The sequence below is a fragment of the Mirounga angustirostris genome, unplaced genomic scaffold, assembly GCF_029215605.1.
Source record: "Mirounga angustirostris isolate CCGP_5_RB_7025 unplaced genomic scaffold, mMirAng1.0.hap1 SCAF_5, whole genome shotgun sequence".
Classification (NCBI taxonomy): domain Eukaryota; kingdom Metazoa; phylum Chordata; class Mammalia; order Carnivora; family Phocidae; genus Mirounga; species Mirounga angustirostris.
In genome coordinates, this window is record NW_026991713.1 from 139,348,503 (window position 1) to 139,364,727 (window position 16,225).

The following is a 16,225-nucleotide window of genomic DNA, read 5'->3' on the forward strand; positions in this document are numbered from 1 at the left end:
CGTAATTATAGTTAACCATACCATATCATACACCTGAAAGCTGCTGAGAGGCCTGATCTTAAATGTTCTCACCACAAAACAGAAATCATAATTATGTGACGTGATGGAGCTGTTGGATAACTCCATGGTGGTAATCGTATGGAAATATGTAAGTGCATCCAAGCAACACATGGTACACCTTACACACGGCATCATGTCAATTCTACCTCCATAAAAAGGAAGGAAGCGCTTACACGTGCTCTAACGTAGAGGAACCTCGATAACAGTATGCTCAGTGACAGAATGCGGACACAGGAGGCCACATGCAGCAGGCATCCACCCACGGGAAACATCTAGGATGGGCCAATCCGCATGGACAGCGTGCGGGGGGGGGGGGGGGGGCAGTGCACAGAGGAGGGACAGCGCGCAGAGAAGGAGGGACAGCACACGGAAGGGGGACAGCGCGCGGGGGGGGGGGACAGAGCGCGGGGGGGCAGCACACAGAGGGGGGACAGCGCGCGGAGGAGGGGGGACAGCACGCGGAGGAGGGGGGACAGTGTAGAGGAGGGACAGCGTATGGAGGAGGAGGGACAGCACGGGGAGGAGGGGGGACAGCGTGGAGGAAGGACAGTGCACGGAGGAGGGACAGCTCAGGGAGGAGGAGGGACAGCACGGGGGGGGGGACAGCATGGAGGACGAACAGCACGCGAAGGAGGAGGACCGACAGCGCAGGGAGGATGGAGACCCTGAAGGAGGAGGAACAGAGCCCAGAGGAAGGACAGCACCATCTTAAGAATGTGCTAGAAACCACTGAATTGTGCACTTAAAACACAAGTCTCAGAAGCCAAAGGACATATCGTCTTATTCAAGTGAGGACCATACACAAAAGTAGAATTACACGAACCTTCTATGCTTCAGTAATTAACAGTTCACCATATATTTTAAATCTATAAACTATTTTCCTCAAGTTCCCAAGACCTAGTATCAAACATTCAATATTGTACATAGCAACTTATCCTTTTTTAAAAAAGATTCGTCAGAGAGCGAGCAAGCGAGCGAGCGAGAGAGAGAGAGAGAGAGAGCACACACGTGAAAGAGCAGGGGGAGGGAGAGAGGGAAAGGGAGAAGCAGATTTCCAACTGAGCAGGGAGCCAATGCCGGACTCGATCACAGGACCCTGAGATCATGACCCCAGCAGAAGGCAGACGCTTCACTGACTGAGCCATCCAAGCATCCCCATAGTAGGTTATCCTTAATAACAGAAAATAACAGTGATTAAGTATAAATTATAAAATTCTGTTGAAAAAAACCATAACCCTAACCCTCTGCCAGCAAAAAATATCAAAGATTGATATTTGAAACTTGGCCGTATAAAATCTATGAAAAGATCTGTGCCTACATAAAATATTAATACGAAGGTATTTTTTGTTTGTATTCCTTTTGACTCACATTACTTTGTGCTTTTACTAATTAGTACTCTGACTCATGTCCTGGATATTTATGAAAATGCAGACCAAACTATGCCAAACCTCTCAAAAGAATATAATCTACTAGTCTACCTCCAAATTTATGGTTTTCACAGTATCTAAAGGTGAGTGCACTAGAGTTTTTAAATTTAAATAAGGACCTTTAAGCTAAAGTATGCATACCTCTAATCACCATATTTATGTTAAGAAATTAATCACACGACAAGGAAAAAAGCTTTCCAACAAGTTACTGTTACAGGACTTAACGTAAGTAAAAAACAATAACAAACAAATACTTAGTTTATCCTTATTTAAAAACAAGACATGTAAGAATTGTTGAATCATTACACTGTACATCTGAAACTAATATAACACTGCATATTAACTATACTGGAATTTAAAGAACTTTTAAAAACTTAAAGATGCGGGGCGCCTGGGTGGCCCAGTCATTGGACGTCTGCCATAGGCTCGGGTCATGAACCCAGGGTCCTGGGATCGAGCCCAGCATTGGGCTCCCTGCTCAGCGGCGAGCCTGCTTCTCCCTCTCCCACTCCCCCTGCTTGTGTTCCTGCTCTCACTGTGTCTCCCTCTCTGTCAAATAAATAAATAAATAAAATTTAAAGATGTGTAAGTCTTCAAAATAAGTGATTTTTTTTTTAGCATTAAAATTTCCTTAAAGCAAGGTGACGGAAATCGAACAAAAATTAGATAGATACAAACTACCTGCTTAAACTGAGTACAGAGACAGCAAACACACATTCTCCTGATAAGCCACGGTCATCATCACGCACACAGACACCTGCCTGCCCTGCACCAGGGTTCTCAACCTCGGACCCTCTCACGCAGCAGACGTCTGTGTTGTGGAAGCTGTCAGCAGAGTCCCTGGCATCTACCCACTAGACATGACAATCTCCCAAGGCATGACAATCAAGCATGTCTGCATGTCTCCAGACACTGTTGAAAATCCCGCGGGGAGCAAACTCACCTTTACACACCAGTCAAGCTTCTTACATTTGTGGACTTGACTTTTGTAATTGTCTATCCCCTTACTGTTCACCAGTCACTGACACACTAACCTCTTTCTAGTGTGCATGTTTCTCAAGATTCCCTTTCCCTTTAAAATTTGTTTTAAATGTCTACCCACCAAATATCAGACCACCACCCTGATGACAGGGTCATGGTGCAGGAGGGTAGTTCTTCTCTGAATGAAGGGTAGGGTTTTTAGATCCCTGCTACCACGGATATGAATTAGCCTTTTTAGATTCTTTGGTCTTAAGTCATCTCTATGCCCAACGTGGGACTCAAACACACAGCCCTAAGATCAAGAATCACACACTCCAGCCAGCCAGGTGCCCCTGGTCTTGTTCTAATGTTCAACCAAAGCCAAAAGTGCAAACACTGTATCCTGTCTTAATCCACTTTTCTTAAGACTGCTTTTGAGGCCAAACATGTTTTCAAGTTTGTTTTCTTTTTAACATGTGTGACCCTTGTCTACACAAGTGCTGCTCTGTGTTCTCTATTTTTAAAGACAGAAAACTACAGGGGAAAACTGTCCAATTAACAGAAGTCAAAATAAGAGCAATTTTCTCGTATTTTATTTGTAGCCATGAACTTTTGGATGAAATAAAAGATACAAACATGAAAATCAGCATGGATTCTCATTATTTGCATATTGCACGTTTGTGAGTTCACCTGCTTGCTGAAATCCATACTTAGGACCAGTGGGCGCTCAGGACAGGGCAGGATCCCAGCTGCAGGGGAACCGGGGCTGCCTCCTATTCCAGCTCAGACTGTCGACGGTGTCCTTTCTGCAGGCTACTTAATGCCACGTTTTTTGCATTTTTGTGCTGTGCTGGTGATCTCCTGGTGTGAACAGCCCAAGCATAGTGCTGAAATGCTGTGCTGAGCCCAGCAGGCCATGGCTGGCTCTGGGGTGTCAAGCAAGCATCCTTCAGGTACTCGATTATGGTTATGGGGCCATCACCCAGAACCAGGGAGGAGAGAAGATGTGCCCATTTGTGCCTGAGGCCAGTCTGGAAAGTGCTCAAGGATCTACGGTGCACAGAAGGTGGAAACGCAGCAACATTTGTGGACCCAGGAGAGGACAACAGATCAACAGATCAAAAAGTGTAGCACCACTGTGAGGCTGACAGCCAAGGAAATTTACAGTCACGTTACCTGGGGTTAGGAAAACACTGAATCTTCCTCAGCTAGTAGTGCTGGCTGGCTGGCGTGTTTCAAAAAGGGACACCCCGCGAAAAAAGTTAAATTTGGCAGACAAATTTATGCAGTAAAAGGGTCATGGAGAATAAGTTTTCAGCATTGAGACTGGCTTTTTTACAAGGATTTTAGCAAATGACCCTGTAGCATGGAAATGGCATTTTGGTTCACAAAAATGTGACCCGAGAGCTGGCAGGAACATAGGCCTGTATTTCCCCCACAGGCAAAGGATCCCGGTTGGGGAATTCAGTGTTTGCGGTGACCTGACAGCACAGGACTACGGTGAATAAAAAGAATCAACTGTAATTATAATAAAATGTCTTTACTTTTTAAATGCTTTAAATAGTCATTTTTAGGACACTGTAACGCAAACACCCTGAAAGCGGGGATATGAAGAAAACCGAAGCTTCTACCATATTTCTAGTTAGACGGAGCCAGCACGGAACAGATGCCACCAGACAGAAGACGTACTACTTGACCTAAGGATATGCTCATCACATTATTTCCTAACACGTCTGGTAAAATGACACAATCACTGTCTTTTAGGAACTTAAAAATCTACAAAACAGGGCACATGATGTTTGTGTTGGAAATCATTGTTAAATGATCACTCATTTACAGCAACCATACTAGCAGATGCTGAGTTTATGAGAAGGCTTAATTTCTCAAATATTTTTTTAAGGGGATTTTATCATAATTTGCAGATTGTATACTAGTAAACGTTAACCTTGAATAAGGACAAATAACCATTCTGTCTTCAGGACCAACCTAAGTACGTATGAGCACCATGATGAAGGGACAGAGAGCAGAGGGACACAGGAAACAGGGCAATTTCATCCACGGCAAATAGCTTACACTAACAGTAACACATATCACCTAATAAATGTTGGAATGAATTTAATCTCCGTTTATAACGACCTCTCTTTCTTCCTAATACATTTGCCTTTAAAATACCATCTCTTTAATGCATAAAATTAGACCAAAGTTTGCAGTTGAACTTTTCCATTATGTACATTCTGATTACATGAGAATCAACTATAAGTTAAACCCTCAATTATTTAGCAGTCCCTTTAAGGATATTTTACGATCATGAAGGAGCAAATCTCATTTTACTGTATGTATATTTTTATTATAATGAATGAGCAACAGAAGAACTAAGAAGTTACATGACCATTTTCCAGATCACAGACCGCCAATCACGCGAGGGGTGAGACTACGCGGCACGTGGGCTCCTGGCACGCACTCCTGCACCGATGCCAAACCTCCAGAAAAGCATGCATTCAGGCTGACCTCTGACCTCTGAGCAGGACTGCATAACACACAGTCCGGGCTTGTTTCTTACACTGTCTTTGTTGAACGGATGTTATATACATATCAAAGTTTATACTACCTTTGAAAACGTAGGAAATACTGGATTACATATTCCAGACAACCTGACACTTTCCGCATCTTCCACTGTGAAGTGTATAGCAACAGGAGGACACTGACAAAGTCTGTCAGTAAATTTGGCACTTTCTGTAGCTAAACTGCCAAATACCTGTTATTTTAATACAATGTCTGTTTCTAAAGTACTTCAAGTTTTAATTTGGTGAAAATGTGTTTCCTGTAATCTTGAAAAAGGGTATGACAAGGCTTGGTCTCATATCACCTGTATAGGCTGCCGTGTTAAGAAGGATTCTGAGGAGATGGGGAGTGCAGGTACGTCTGCAGATCCCGGGTGGGGTACGGGACTTCCTGCACGGGCCCTCTCTCGCCCAGGGGAGTAAGTCATTCTGGAAAGTGGAAGATGAGCTGACATGAGAAATCAAGTAGGATCTGGGGCCCAGATGATCGTGCGGTGCCTACACCATGCAGGCAACGAAGACAGAAAGCAGCGTTCTTTTGTCCATCTACGCGCACCATGTCCAGCACTACGCTGTTACACGGGAACTTCAGTCAGGGTTGTCAGGTCAAGGAACTGGGAAGACGATTACGGGGTAAAGCTTCAGTAATAACAAACAATAGAAGAACTAGCGGAGGCTAAAGCGGTCAAATTGAGGGGACAGATCACTGAGGGTTGGCAATAAGGTGAAGACGAAACTCGGCAGAGAACAAAAATGCCCACCAACCGTAAAGCAAATTTTGAGCTGACTTCAGCACTGGAGGTGGAATGAGGAGGGGAAAGGTGGATACCCAAGTAAAAGTTACAAAGTATTATTAATACAACCAGTACTACATTAAAATATAAATCACTACTGAAAGGATCAACAGAATTACTGGCTGAAGTAAGTTTTACATAGAGGACAGCAGGAGAGGAGAGCGGACTCCAAAATAGCCTGAATGACAGGGTGAGCAGCATCCCCTGGGGCCGATGAAGGAGAGGAGGAGGGGCTCCCAGTTACCTCCACTCACTGCTCAACAAGTGTCCAAGCCATGGCACAGAGAAGAGGCCCCGAGCAGAGCCAGTGGCCGCCTAGCCTCAGTAGGCCAGCATTCAAGTCAGCATGTCATTTGGGAGAATTCAAATTTCTCTCAATTGCTCCCTATAAATCAAACTTCCTGTGATCCTCTTCCTATTATTTATAGTATTTAGACATTCGAGGAAATGGTATCTCAACTTAAGAACAAATACTGCCTCCTACTGGTGACATCCGTCTAACATTTCCCACGCTGCTCTTCAAGGTGAAATTCCGAAGAACACTCCATAGGAGCGCCTGGGTGGCTCAGTCTGTGAAGCGTCTGCCTTCAACTCAGGTCATGATCCCAGGGTCCTGGGATGGAGTCCTGCATCGGGCTCCCTGCTCAACGGGGAGCCTGCTTCTCCCTCTCCCACTGCCCCTCCCCCCCAACCCGTGCTCTAATAAAATCTTTAAAAAAAAAACAACACTCCATTTAAAATGCATTTCAAACAACAGCAAGTACTACAACTTCTGAATGTATCTGGTAATCTAAAACTGAGAAAATTGTGTACAGTTAAGAAAATGTGACGACACACTCTAAAAGCTGTGTTTGTCACGTGACATACAAGTAGAAAAAGTCAGAGGACCGACAGCAGCGGGAGATGAAGTGTGGACGGGGCTGCGCCCGCACCACCAACCAGCACCAAGGGAGGCTGCCCGGGCCACTTCCTCCCCTTTCAAGCCCACCTGCTACACACCCTGGTTTCCACAGAACTAACGAGCCGGGAGAAAACCCAGCTTGAAACTGGACTAGTGGTTGCTCAGTTTAAGTCACCTGAAAATAACAGACTAAAAGCTACTTTTAATAATCCTCAGAAAATAAAATTTAACTTTCAAATCACTCAAATCAAAGTTTCTTACCTGAAACAATCCAACATGAGTACAGATCGCAAGTGAGAGGCTTCCTAAAATTACGTGTATCTAGAATACAGGCGTGCAGAATAGTAAAAGAGGGCATTTCAAAATAAAAGATAACCGGTATTCTGACATTATATATTAAATGTGATATTTTTAAACATAAAAAATATTAAATTATAAGTACAAAAGAAAGGGGCGCCTGGGTAGCTCAGTCGGTTAAGCGTCTGACTCTTGATTTCGGCTCAGGTCATGATCCCAGGGTCCTGGGATCGAGCCCTGCGTCAGACTCCCAGCTCAGCGGGGAGTCTACTTTAGATTCTCTCTCTCTCTAATAAGTAAATCTTAAAAAAAAAAAAAGTACAAAAGAAAAATAAATCACCTTGAACTTTATATCCTCTATAATCTAAAAAGAGAACACCTCTAATGATAAATAAAATGCCTGAAAAGTCTTTTTAAAGACAGTATCAATGGAAATCCCAAATAAATTAACCTCAGTTGTTCTTACTGGAAGGCCTTAGCAGTTAAAGTAGATGTGCTACACATCAAAACCAATTGCAAATTAAGGACTTGATCTCCCAGATATCATTTCTCAGGTGCAGCTCAGAGACGGAAAAACCACCAACAGGCAGATAAATCAAGAATCTACAAAAAACATGAGAACTTCCTAACAGCTTTTATGCTGAGATAGTCTCCCCATGCAGAGCCTTCTCAATGCTTACCCTTCATTAAAAGACTTCTTAAAAATCTTTCCACAGCTATTAAATGAGAAAACCGTACTTAATATCCCATCCCAACATCCCTTCTGAGAAGCACCAATGGTCTGGGTCTGCTCATGCTACAACTCAATTCATCTTCTCTCTCTCCACCATATGTCGCTCATATTACTTTATTTTAGGGAAAAGGAAACACCTACTGAACTCTAAAGCCTCAGCACTTAGTGCTACTTTCAAGAAATTCGCTACTTCCATCCAAATTGAACTTATTCTGCAAAAGGAATGCTAAAAGCTTCCTCAAGACAATGCCTTCCCCTAATACAGCAAGAACACTCGTGTTGGACTTCACTCTGAAAATGTTCACCCTTCTCTTCTATGCCTGAGGATTAAAATAAAGACTGTAGGTTCCCCCCAACACCTGTGCCAAGTTTTTTTTTTTTTAAGATTTTTTTTATTTTATTTATTTGACAGAGAGAGACACAGCGAGAGCAGGAACAGAAGCAGGGGAAGTGGGAGAGGGAGAAGCAGGCTCCCTGCTGAGCAGGGAGCCCCACGTGGGACTCGATCCCAGGACCCTGGGATCATGACCTGAGCCGAAGGCAAATGCTTAACAACTGAGCCCCCCAGGCGCCCCTATGCCAAGTTATCTTCCTAGTGTGAGCTGCCAGCAGGAACAGTAAGACAAAGAACCCATTATTGATGCCTGCCCTTCATCACTAGCTGTTATTACCAGTGAAACTACAATTAACAGGAACTCTGCATTTGGAACGTTCTGACTACCAGGAGGTACCTAATACTCCTTTCTTCCCACCACCTCCTTTTGTAAGGGCAGCAGGCATAGTGTTACATTCTTTTACTATTCTGTGCTTTTGCGGGAATATAAGTGCACATTTGGAGGATGAAGATACGTCAGTATGAAGATCACAGTAGTTGGTGAATTTTAAGGGAACAGCAACCAAACAGAATATAGGTGCGGCAGTCATACACTTGAACGCAAAACCCATCTGATCCTGTACTCTGTGTGACCTCCCGCACTGTTAATGTACCTTCTGAGTCCACTGCCTTCTTGTAAATTATAGGGTACTTACAACTATTAACAACGTAACTCATCACATCATCTGCAATAATACTCCTTACTGCAACTCGCTGTTGCAAAGATGAAAGCAAGAACACAACTGCCTGGGAGAGTAGGTGCTCACTAAGTGGCCCCCCCTTTTTTAAAGAATTTATTTATTTGACAGAGAGAGCACAGATAGGCAGAGCGGCAGGCAGAGGGAGAGGGAGAAGCAGGCTCCCCACTGAGCAAGGAGCCCGACGCCGGGCTCCATCCCAGGACCTTGGGATCATGACAGGAGCCGAACGCAGACGTTTAACCGACTGAGCCACCCAGGTGTCATCACCCCCTTATTTTTTTTTAAAGATTTTATTTATTTATGAGTGTGTGCACAAGTGTGCACACAAGCAGGGGGAAGGGCAGAGGAAGGAAGACTCCCTGCCAAGCAGAGAGCCCGATGGGGGACTTGATCCCAGGACCCTGAGACCAAGACCTGAGACAAAGACAGACACTTAACCGACTGAGCCACCCAGGCGCCCCACCTAAGTGACCCTTAAAAAAAAAAATGGTGCTGCCACAAGCAAGATGTTTACAATGAAACCCAGCTTTCTAAAACTGCTAAGGTAAGCTTCTAAAGGGACCTAATGTGAATATACATGCAAGTTAAAATGTATTCATGACAGATTGTCTTGCTATAAATCACAGTATCTTCCTGATTTTTAAAAAACTTAGCATTTTTTTATCCCAATTGTGGGAATTAGTATTAGGTGACAAGCTCTCAACATACCCATTAAAAATTTTGTACACATATTTCTTTTGTGTTTACACAATAAATGCCTAAATGGTGAAGAAGATTCTTCCCTCTTTATATTTTAAATTTACTTAACATTAAGTAGATCAAACTGGAGAAAATATTAAAAATTTTAAGTGGGTATCCCTGTCACTTAAATGTTTAGCTCACATCTGGAGAAAATAAAAAATTATTAATCACAACAAAGTTGTTTTTAGTGGTGAACATAATAAAAATCACAAAGTTACAAATCAGAATAAATTTGAAATCAGTGTAGGGGCGCCTGGGTGGCTCAGTCATTAAGCGTCTGCCTGCGGCTCAGGTCGTGATCCTGGAGTCCTGGGATCGAGCCCCGCATCGGGCTCCCAGCTCTGCGGGAAGCCTGCTTCTCCCTCTCCCACTCCCCCTGCTTGTGTTCCCTCTCTCGCTGTTGTCTCTCTCTGTCAAATAAATAAATAAAATCTTAAAAAAAAAAAAAATTTGAAACAGTGTTAAGGGGCACCTGGGTGGCTCAGTCGGTTAAGGGTCTGACTCTTGATTTCAGCTCAGGTCATGATCTCGAGGTCATGATCTCAGGGTCCTGGGATCGAGACCCCCCCTACCCCGTTCTCAGTGGGGAGTCTGCCTGTCTCCTGCCTGTGCTCTTTCTCTAAAATAAACAAATCTTAAAAAAAAAAAAAAACACACTGTTAAACCCTCAAAAGTAATCTTAACTCAAATGCAATATACTGTAACTCACATACATTGTCCCAAAGCACTTAGACACTTTCTTCTGCCACACTCCCCTTGCTTCAGTAACTGTTACCTGGCAAGTGTCTAGTACATAGTAGATTCCATAAATAACAATGTTTCATTAATGAACTCAAGGTATTAAAACATACTGTACCTATCATAAGAAAACACAATACTTTAATCTTACAAAACAGTAATTATGGAGTAACGACGACAAAGGCATTTAAAACAAAACTAGTTAATCTACTATAAATACTCAGTTTACAAAATAAATAAAACACCACACAAGTCTTCATCAATACACATCTTTTTAACATAACGGGATCTGCTAGACTTCTCTCTTCTCTGAATAGATGAGCCATATGCCTTTAAAATGTGGATTTAACAGTATTCCATTACCTTGTAATTTCTTTAATTTCATGTAAAGCTAGGCAAATATTTAGCCTTTTAGCTATCGAATAGAAAATATAATCAAAAAGTACAATGAAAGATTAAATGTCTAAATATTTACAAGTTCCACATATTTACCTCAATTTTGCAAATCTAAGCATCTAACAATTTGTTAAATGTCCCTACCAGTAATGAACTACAAAAATATTTTTTAACATCCAAGTAAATATACATACTATCTGCACTTGTACATAACTTGTACATTAAGTATTATATAGCACTTTCACAATACAACTAAATAACTTTTTAAGAATTTTCTGAGTGGAAAATTATTAACAGGCACACATATGTGCAATGAGATCTTTCCTTAAGGCAGTACAATATGTCTAAAATACTACGGCTAAGACTTGCTTATTCAAAAAAAGCCATACTCTTGGGTATTTAGACTTGATTTTTATCTCCCTCCCATTAAACTTCATTTCTATCACTTTACTTCCTATCACAGGAATTCTCAAACTTTTATGTTCTACAGAGCACATTCTCTCACAACGCTGCTAGCTGGTAAGTGTGTGTTGGGATGGGGGTGTGCTAGGAGGTGGTGGGGCCTTCCATAATTTAAAGGAAGACTGCTGTGCTTTTAAGATGATCACTCATAGGATTTCTAACAGTGGAACAGCCTATGTGAAGAACTTTGCACAATGGCTAAGACTTGGTGAACATTCTCTATTTGGTACATAGTATCATGGTACTCATTTATGTTACAAACTTCTGAATACCAAAACATTTCAAAAATCAAGACCAAAGGACAGACCACTGATGAAACAGAGAACTTTCAGATCACTACTCATCTCCACAAAATCACTGCACCAAAGCAGATTTAAGTTGTTTTGAAATTTTGACAATGCCACTGCAAAAAAGTAACTCAAAGCTGTTGTGCAAGAAATACAGGTAGAAATTAAACTCAAATCCGTTATTTTTGTCAAAATTCCTAGAGAAAATATTGGTGAGGGATTATGAATTCCACAATGATCAAATCAAGAGGTAACAAGCAGTGATTCTTTATTCAGAAAGTCTTACTGCTACAAATGAATACAAAACATATAACCTGAAGCAGTTGCAGACAGGGTGACAGATGTGGGAAAAGAGAAAATGATTCACTGATTACCAATGGTTCAAATAAGAACTCTTACACTATGTGCTTCAGTTACCCAGACCCTTCATCAAAGATACAGAAGTCATGATGGGTGGGTGTTGGGCACCGGGGGAGGGGGGCAGGGAGTCAGTGAGTATGGAGTTTAAGTCTTACAAAAGGAAAAGAATTCTGGAGATGGATGGTGATGCTCTCTGCACAACAGCGTGAATTTATTTAATACCACTAGACTATACACTTTAAAATTTTCATTTTGATACATGTATTTTACCAATAAATAAAGAGAATAAATGCAAAAAAAGTAATGACAAAAAGATCCTTAAAAATTGCTTCAAGTTAGTGAGCCCTGAGGAATATAACAAATTCTTATTTTCCAACTCTGGGATAACTAAAGTGAACACATGGAGGGATTCAGAGGTATGCTCCAACACACACAAATTAGTAACCAAGGCACACATGAGCATGCTATGCTGCAATTTCAGAGGTCCATTCCTTTCCACACCCGTTCCAATTATCAACCCAAACTGAATTTGATTCAACTGACTTGAATTAGTCTAATAGTGATTCATGCATCCATAGCCCTATGAAGTTGGTACAGTTATTATCCCTCTTGTTTTCCAGATGGGGAAACTGAGACCAGGCATGGCGAGTTTAAGTAATTTGCCTGCTGTGACTTTGCTAGAAAATGACAGAGGAGAGATTCAGACCCGAGCCATCTGGCTTCAGTCATTTTGCTATATGTTACCTCTCTAATCTAAAGGACAAAAAAAAACCTAGTCACCCTTTTAAAAAAAAAAGTCAGTGTTAAGTACAAATTAAGGTCTTCAAACAGTGAAAAGTTTGTAACTATCGTAAGGCAAAGTCTGGCCATTAACTCAATTTTCCCCACAGATACAACCTCTTTGCTTATATGAGGTCTTCCAGGTAAAATTCAATTGAAGGATGGTAAAGGTAGGTAAAGAAAATAGGACAACCAGAGGTTTAGGTCTTGAAGCATTATTAGGACAGCAAGCCATACCTCTACTACAAATGTTAAAATTCTTAATTTCAATTAATGTCTCAAGTATGCCAAAGGGTAGGAGTGTCTCTATTACACACCATCTAAACCACTCCTAAAGGAAAAGGGGTAGAATTACTAAAGGGTTAGAGTTTACATAAACACGCGTCAATTCAAGGAAACATGCAAGAGGACATCCAAAGTACCGACATAACCGTGTCCCAGGAATATTCAGCATGCGCTCAGGAGCGAAAACTAACACGTTCTGTGATTTTTCTTTGTAAAGCAACTACTAGTTGTGCGCATTTAAACACCTTACAACCGGTAGCTGCAAAAATAAATTTCCCACTTTATAGAACGTAAAAGGGAGACTCAGTTTTCACATGAACAACATCTACGGGGAGGAAGTACCATGTAAAAGATAGAAATCCCGTTAACCACAGGTAGAGTTAAGCAAGGGAAAAAAATGTATTCGTTCTGCCATAATCACATCCCACACCTTCTGATCTTTGATTTTCTAGCCTAGCCATCTTATAAAGAAGAGTCCACCAAAATAATCCCTGTAACCAGCGCCAGTCAGCCAAAGACGTGGAAAATAACACCCCTAAACAAAAATTCATATTCTATATCCTTATTGTACAAATCAGAACTCAGAAAAAAAATCACAAAGGTGACCTTGTTTACCAGAAAGCATTCAAACTTTTTAAGTACAACCAAGACTATCTCCCTGGTAACTTCAAACCATTAATCAGAATCGATGACCCCAAAACCTGAAGAGGTTAGGCATCCCACAATTAGTAAGCTACAACTACTCCATTTCTTAGTTGAAAAGAAAACAAGTTAGCGTTTTACTTTCTGCCTTTCAACGAACAGATGATCGTTCAGCAGGCTTATAGGGGGATGCAGGGCACCGGAGGACCCAGGACCCAAACCTCGGGAAGCCGGACTGCCGCTCCAGCCCACAGGCGCCCGTTCCCCGCACAGGCCACCCGGCACCTGCTCGGCGCCCCCGGACCCCCCGGAGCCCACCCGCGCCCGGGCCCCGCGCGCACCGCCAACAGCATGCAGCCGGCCCGCACCCCCGCGCGAGCGGCCGTCCACGTGGAAGCTGGGGGCCCGGGCCGCCCCACGAGCCCCGCAGCCCCCGGCCCCGCTCCGCACGCCGCGCCGAGGCCCCGGGAGGACCTGTTGAGGCGCAGGCCTCGCCGCCGCGTAACCCGGCCCCAGGGGACGCGGAGCGGGCCTCGCCTGGGTGCTCGGGGGCCGCCCTGCCCGGCCGCGGCCGCCGCCCTCACACAACGAGCCGCGCCGGCGCCCGCACCCCCGCCCTCCCCCACTCACAGGGCCGCGTTCCGGCGGACCCCAACCCGCGGGCCCCAGGCCTGGGCGCGGGAAGGGCCGGCCCGGCGGGCGGCGCTCACGCGACTCCCCGGCTTCCGGCCCGAGCAGGCCCCGCGCGGTCCTCCTCCGCCGCCTCCTCCGGCCCGCCCCTCCCGGGCCCGCCGAGGGCGAGGGGGCGCGGGCGGGACCCCCGCGGGCCCCGCCGCCCCCGCCCGCCTACACAAAGCCCGGCGGGCCGCCCGGGGCTGCTCGCGGGAGGGCGGGCGGCGAGCGCACCGCACCGGCTGCCAGAGAGGCTGCAGCCGGGGCCAGGCTCCACAAAGCGACGGCGCCACCGTTCGGACGCCCCCGCCCGCGCCCCGCGCCCGCCGCGGCCGAGTCTCCCACCATTATGTTCCGGTCCTCGCCGCCGCCGCCGCCGCCGCCGCGCCCGGCCCTCCCCCTCCGCGCCCGGCCCCGCCGCCGCGCCGCCTCCTTCCCGCCGCCGCCGCCGCCTCCCGGGCCCAGGCCTGCGGGGCGCGCGGGGGGGTGCTCCCCGCCTCCCGGCCTCCGCGCCGCCTCCCCGCCTCCCGGCCCCGCCGCCGCCGCCGCCGCCCGCCGCCTTCCTCCCCGGCCCCCTCCCCGGGCTTCCCGGCGGCTCCGCCACGGCCCGGCCTCCGCTCCGGCTCCCCGCCGCCCGCCGCCCTCCCCGGCTCGGCGCTTCAGGGGCGCCATGTTTGCAAGCCTCGGCCGCGGAGAGCCGCGCGCGCCCGGTCGGGAAGGCGGCGGCGGCCGGGCGGGCCGGCGGGGGCGCGGGGGGCCCGGCGCCGCCCGCACTTACGGGGTCTCGGCGCCGCGCGGCAGGCCCGGGGGCCGGGGGCGGGAAGTTGGGCCGCCGCCGCCGCCGCCGCCGGGGAAAGTTTGCGTCCTGCGAGGCCGCGGCGCTGCTCACATGGCGGTGTGTGCGCGGGGCGGCCGCTCGCCCGGCCCGGCCTCCTGCACCTCCGCCCGCCCGCCCGCCCCCGGACTTTATTGTGTGGCCAGGCCGGCCGCGCCGCGGGCTCCGGGTGCGGGCCGCGGGGTGCGGGCCGCGGGCTCCGGCTCCCTCCCGGCCGGGCCGGCGCCGCGCACGCCCACACCCACACCCACCTTCCCTCCGTCCTGTCCTCGGCGCCTGTCTCCGAATTTGCTTCAGCATATTCTTACATATCCACACATGCACTTGATAGCGGCACACACGTGAAGGCTACGTACGTGCGAGCACGCGGGAGCCGGGAGCCGAGCGCACAAAGCTCCCGGCGCTCGCAGCATCGCCAGGCTCGGACTTGCGGGGCTGGGGGCGATGCGGGCCCACGTCTGCTCCGGGTGCGCTGCCGTGCGCCGGCCGAGCTGCCGGGGCCTGGGCGGGCGTCAGGGTGTGGGTGAGCAAAACCGGTAACCTGCTTTTGATGTCTCGTTAACTGGATCATCAAAAACACCTGCAGGGAGGTGCTAGATTCCCCGGGTTCATGCATGCACACACGGGACTGTCGGAAGAACAGGACCACCCATTATCAGTTGGGCAAAAACAGTGCAAATCTGTGTAAGGCAAAGCAGCTTCTCTTTTTCGTTCGTAGTTGTGCATCTAACAGAGAAGATCCTAATGTATGGTTTACTAAGTCTCAGAGATAAGCAGACTTGGATAGGTAGATGTCGCATATTTTCCCTAATGACCTTTCTTCACTGGGAGTTTGGAAGGAAGACCTGTCAACCAAAATTTCTTACTCTGGTTCTCCTTGGACATATGTACCTGCAAATCATTGGGAAGAGACGGTCCAGGAAATTTCGGGATTCTAATCCAACTCATCAATCTGCTTTCATCGCTGGCCTCTAAGACGAAGAATTTAGAAATGGGTAGTACTTGCGTAGGTGTTCTGTGATGCACCCACTCACAGCCCTGCTTCTGATACATCTCAGAGAGTTTTTGGTTAGATCAAGAGACGTCACGAAATAATTTTAACTCATTTTACACATAAATACATGTCATTAAAATCCAGCAGATGGGTTAAAGGGTGTCAGAAAAAAATCAAGCCATACCAGGTTTGAATGCTGGACCAGGAATTCTAGCAACAAACAGCT

General features: G+C 46.3%; 1 protein-coding gene across 5 annotated transcripts in view; it reads right to left on the reverse strand.

Annotated features, from left to right (window-relative positions):
- Positions 1 to 15,409, reverse strand: part of ZMYND11 (zinc finger MYND-type containing 11) — a 129,052-nt gene extending 113,643 nt beyond the window's left edge. Inside the window, exon 1 of one of the 5 annotated variants that reach the window (XM_045874523.3) lies at positions 15,257 to 15,409. The gene's annotated coding sequence lies outside the window, so the exon portion shown is untranslated. Of the gene's footprint in view, positions 1 to 14,128; positions 14,391 to 14,515; positions 14,636 to 14,948; positions 15,197 to 15,256 lie in introns of those variants that run through there. The other 4 variants (XM_064592178.1, XM_045874521.3, XM_054507394.2 and 1 more) reach the window with 4 other exon arrangements.
- Between the last annotated feature and the right edge of the window lie 816 nt (positions 15,410 to 16,225).